Source organism: Rhinoraja longicauda, chromosome 44 (genome assembly GCF_053455715.1).
Source record: "Rhinoraja longicauda isolate Sanriku21f chromosome 44, sRhiLon1.1, whole genome shotgun sequence".
Taxonomy (NCBI): domain Eukaryota; kingdom Metazoa; phylum Chordata; class Chondrichthyes; order Rajiformes; family Arhynchobatidae; genus Rhinoraja; species Rhinoraja longicauda.
In genome coordinates this window covers 1,225,955-1,231,954 of record NC_135996.1, presented here as the reverse complement: position 1 = coordinate 1,231,954, position 6,000 = coordinate 1,225,955, and positions in this window count along the sequence as shown.

Below are 6,000 nucleotides of genomic sequence, written 5' to 3'. Positions count from 1 at the left end.
TTCTACAGAGATCATTTATTGTGTTCGTTTGCATTGAATTTCTGATGTCTATTTATTGTTTTAAACTATTAGAAGCATTTTGAATAATTTGCTAATTTCGACAACGGGCGGCTCCAGCAGAGCTGAACAGGAAGGAAGCCTTCAACGGCAGGATATGATGGCGGATTTTATCGCTATATTCTACACGTTTGTTGCAGCCGTTGGGATCCCTCGTAAGCACTTCTTGCAACAGAATAAATATGGGGAATTGACGATTTCAGACTCGTGAAAGAACCTTATTTTATTTTCCTCACTCTTCATTTGTTGTTAACGTTCCATTCATTATCAACAGCCTCTCAGTTCGCTGGTGGCGGTGCTTCATATTTCCGACGGTTTTTAGCTTTTATAATTCTTTCACCGAATACTGATCGCTATCACTAAACGACGAGCGATGTGCCAGTTCATTTATAATCATTGCTCATCTCGTATCTCGGGCCCAGCTCATCGTATCTGGTCCACAATTTCCAAGGAAATGCGGACTTGTTCCCCTTGTTGTCATGAGTTGAAATGCGACCGGTAATCCGAATTATTTGAAGACTGCTTATATAGTTCGAGCGCCTTCAAAACCCACCGAGGTAATACGAACTGTCTATGTACGCAACTGTCCATGTCCACTGCTCGCTGCAGTCTTATCATTGGGGGTAAATGAAACCGTTTTTTTGGAATTTTACATTTGAGTCGTCTCGAACCGTTACAATTTGAGAAGTTAGTTACCAAGGCGAAGTCTCGAAGACGTCTCTGGTACTCCTTTTTGCTCTACCGTTACGTAACTCTCCGCTGGCTTCATCAGTTTGGGTGTTTGTTAACATCTTGCTGGTGAATACGAGCGGTAATCACTGCGAGGAACGACAATAAAATGCCCGCTATAAAGCACTTCATCTGAGCGATACAAATGAGAAGATGTATTCTTATTCTGATTGTACGGATGCGTCGAGGTTATGGATGTCCACGACGCGTAAATGTGCGGACATTTGTTTTCCAGAAGAGCGTTGATTGTTGCAATTTGTCACGTTGTTTCTTTTCTTTCTTTCTCTCAAGTTAATCTGCTTGCAATCGGCATTCTCTGCCGAGGAAAGTGTGGTCTCTCCAAATGCATCACCTGCTATCTCGTGTCCATGGGTGCGGCGGATCTAATGGTTGTGATCATCGAAGTCCTGATGTACGAAGTGATTGATGCATACGATATGTACTGGATTCATGACCAATTTTCTTTATACTACCTGGCCCTGCTCCTTAGAATAGCTCCGTTCTGTCTTGTTCACTATACCTTTTGCAAGGTGGTTTTAGATTGGTCTGTGTGGCTTACGGTCGCTTTCACTTTCGATCGGTTGGTGGCCATTTGCTGGGCTAAGTTTAAAACGAAATACTGCACCCCAAAAATTGCGGGATTGATTATTAGCACAATCTGCATCACTTTCTGCTTAAAGAACATACCTTTTTATTTCCGGTATATGCAGTCATCACGCAATTATTCCGGTTATTGGGCGTGTTACACTAAAACCACTTTTCTTGAGATTGGGGGGTTAGAGAGTCTTTATTGGGTGGACGTTCTGTTGAACCCGCTGCTTCCTTTCTTCCTCATTTTGACCCTCAATTCTTTGACTGTCAGTCGGATCCTGGTGGCAAGCAGACGCCGCCGGGCGCTGAAGGGGCAGAGAGATGGCAGCAAACAGCGAGAACTGAGATGGAGACCCGGCGACAATCCATTATTCTCCTCTTCACCCTGTCTGCGAGTTTCCTTCTGTGCTGGGCGACAACCACGCTGGTCTTCATTCTCATGAGATGTCTCTACACAGACTTGGAGACGTCTATCCGGCTTTATTATGCAAAGCAAGTGGGGTATGCAGTTCAGCTTCTCAGCTGCTGCGCAAACACCTTTATTTACGGAGTGACTCAGACCAAATTTAGAGAGCAACTGAAGATTACGATAATCTTTCCCATTCCCCCACTTGCTAAAATGTTGATGTACTGTGTATCGAAAGGTAAAATGGTCCAATAACATTCTTCTATTCTGAGAAAGCAAAGAAGTTCTGCACCTTCACTGGACACGACCTCGGTCCACCCAGTGCACGCTAATCTGATATTGAATCTAATCGAGGTCACAGTCTGAGTCGTCTCGCTTCATTCGTTTCCAATATAGAATGAAAAGATTAGTTTCAAGTCGGGACTAATTTTCAAGCAAATGTTGTTTATCATCAATGGCGTATTGTCAGTTAACGTTGTTGGTAACGTGCACAGCTACGGATAGCGACACACCCTGTGAATCTCCACGTCTACCCGAGGCCTGTGAATGACTGACAACTATTATCGCTGTATTCAGTGACTGATTCCATTACTTAGTAAAGCAACGCTTCAAATTAGATACCAATGAAAAATAGATACCAATGGTCACAAGATAGCCACCGTCGCTTTTTACCCGAGAACTCTCAAGCGATTCCTGACTGCCTGTCCAATGCAAGGTTCGCGCCCAGTCAGTTGTATGATTTTGCAACGTATCCCCTTCTCAGTTTTTCCCGCACCCGACCTACGGGAATAGTGATAAATTGTGCTCCATAAAGCTTTAGAAATTCCCGTGAATTCATTGTTAGTCGCCGGCAGTTCCGCCGCTTCCTATTGTAACCGAATGACTCTTTTCTCTGATATACATTGCATGAAATATCTATGGGGTGATGTGCCACTGACTGGTCATGTCGGCATTCTTTGTTCACTCCGATTTCCCATTGAAGCGTGTCTCCTGTGTGTCCGGCAATTCTGTTCTCGCTCACCATGCCCCCACCCCACGCGGAAATCCCCTGGTCCGTACACCAGCCTTTACATCCGCCACACCATTCCCTAGTATTTTACTTAACGTAGAGACCTCTCCTTCTGATTTTGTTAACCTATCAAATAGCTTCCTGCCCAGGTACATACCCCTGCAATCAGATGATTACCTGTTCCCACACCTCCTCTCTCACGTCCATCTATTAATCCAGGTATGACAAAGGTACAGAGGCCCCTTCTCTAACGCTGGAATCGGCACAGTCTACATCTGTTCCGCCAGCTGCATGCCTCCCTTCAACTGGCTCCGCTCCTTCCGGTCCACTCTCGAACCCGCCCTTTATTCATAACTTCCCGCACCCCCTCCATCCGCACATCGCCCCTTGCCCGATGCTCCCCACGCTCGGAGCTCCCCACCCCAATGCCTCTCTAACTTCTACCGGCTCCCTTTCACCGCAAGCTCCCACTTGCTCGGCTGCTCACTGGCCTGGCGCCCACTGGCCCGGCTTTCTGCCTTGAACCGGTGCCCCTCCATGGCCGGGTCCCCACGCCCGCTACCCATCGCCCTCCTAACATGGACCGCCCCCTTCACCGAGACCCCTCATCCGTGGGCCACGATTCGCCCGTCCCCACTTCACCCGTTCCCGCCGTGCCCCCCTGAACCCGACCACGACTTCATCCACACCTTCCTTGCCCTACCCCCCGCCCGCCCCCCCCCCTCACCACAGCATCGTACCGGACTTCCTCTCTCGTCACCACATCTTCCCTGACGCTCCGCACAGTACGTCCCACTCTCCATCGTCCAACGCAAGCCCCCCCCCTAAATGGCCACGTTGGGGTCTAATGGGCCCTATTGCTTCCGAGCTACAATTTATCCCACGATATATTTATAAAGCCTCTTTGGTTACCCTTACCCTCTTCCGCCAAAGTTTTGTGACCTCCGCCCCCCCCCCCCTCCGTACCTCCGCAAAGTATAACGTGTCAGTAATTCAGATGATTGTGATTGCCTATACCCAACACATGCAGCCTTTCATTGTTTTGCCCAGAGCCTCAATAACCCTTTCACACAAGATCCCTACCACTGCCAGTCTTGCCTTCTCTCCGACAGGACATGCAGACCTTAAACTCTCGCTATGTCAGAGTGTATTTCAAATCATCCAGCTTTCCATGTGTCCGTTTCCCCCAAGAAACATACATCAATCTATTTTTTCAGCCTGAAGAAGTGTCTCGACCCGAAACGTCACCCATTCCTTCTCTCTAGAGATGCTGCCTGACCCGCTGAGTTACTCCAGCATTTTGCGTCCACTTTAGTTTTCTCACGCTCCTGTCCAAAACCGTCGAGATTTACCCTGCTCCTATCTAATTAAGGATTTGTCCTGTATTTTTCCATAACTGTTCGAAAACTAATAAAACTGTGGCCATTGGCACAAAGTACTCCCTCGCTGATGAGTTTGCCATTTGCCCTGATCTATTTCGCGAGAGTAGGATAAGCTTTGCATTCCTACCAGTCGGACCCTCTATATATTAACAGAGGAAACACACGTCGCAAATTCCACTCTGTACAAGCCATTGGAACTATTGAAAAGTCAGTGGATGTTAGGAAAGTTAATATCCCCACCATGACAACCCTGCTGTTTTTGAAATTTTCCAAACCATGCCGACCAACATGCCTCATCTACACCAGTGATAGAGTTACAGCGAGTGGAAACAGGACCTTCGGCCCAACTGACCCATGCCGACCAACATGCCTCATCTACACCAGTGACAGAGTTACAGCGAGTGGAAACAGGCCCTTCGGCCCAACTGACCCATGCCGAACAACATGCCTCATCAACACCAATGATAGAGTTACAGCAAGTGGAAACAGGTCCTTCGGCCCAACTGACCCATGCCGACCAACATGCCTCTTCTACACCAGTGATAGTCATAGAGAGTGGAAACAGGCCCGTCGGCCCAACTGAGTCATGCCGACCAACACGCCCCATCCCCACCAGGGATAGTCACAGAGAGTGGAAACAGGCCCTTCGGCCCAACTGACCCATGCCAACCAACATGCCTCATCCCCACCAGTGATAGTCGCAGAGAGTGGAAAGAGGCCCTTCGGCCCAACTGACCCAAGCCGACCAACATGCCCCATCTAAACCAGTGATAGTCATAGAGAGTGGAAACATGCTCTTCGGCACAACTGACCCATGCCGAACAACATGCCTCATTTACACCAGTGATAGTCATATAGAGTGGAAACAGGCCCTTCGGCCCAACTGACCCATGCCGACCAACATGCATCATCCCCAACCGTGATACAGTCATAGAGAGTGGAAACAGGCCCTTCGGCCCAACTGACACATGCCGACCAACACGCCCCATCCCCACCAGTGATAGTCATAGAGAGTGGAAACAGGCCCTTCGGTCCAACTGACCAATGCCAACCAACATGCCCCATCTACATCAGTGATAGTCGTAGAGAGTGGAAACAGGCCCTTCGGCCCAACTGACCCATGCCAACCAACATGCTCCATCCCCACCAGTGATAGTCATAGAGAGTGGAAACAGGCCCTTCGGCCGACCTGACCCATGCCGACTAACATGCCTCATCCCCACCAGTGATACACTCGCAGAGCATGGAAACAGGCCCTTCGGCCCAACTGACACATGCCGAACAACATGCCCCATCTACACCAGTGATAGTCGTAGAGAGTGGAAACAGGCCCTTCGGCCCAACTGACCCATGCCGACCAACATGCCTCATCTACGGCAGTGATAGAGGTACAGCGAGTGGAAACAGGCCCTTCGGCTCAATGGAGTCATGCCACCCAACACGCCCCATCCCCACCAGTGATACAGTCATAGAGAGTGGAAACAGGCCCTTCGATCCAACTGACCCATGCCGACCAACATGCCCCATCTAAACCAGTGATAGTCATAGAGAGTGGAAACATGCTCTTCAGCACAACTGACCCATGCCGAACAACATGCCTCATTTACACCAGTGATACAGTCATAGGGAGTGGAAACAGACCCTTCGGTCCAACTGACCAATGCCGACCAACATGCCTCATCTACACCAGTGATAGAATCACAGAGAGTGGAAACAGACCCTTCGGCCCTACTGACCCATGCCGACCAACATGCCCCATCCCCACCAGTGATAGTCATATAAAGTGGAAACAGGCCCTTCGGCCCAACTGACCTATGCTGACCAAC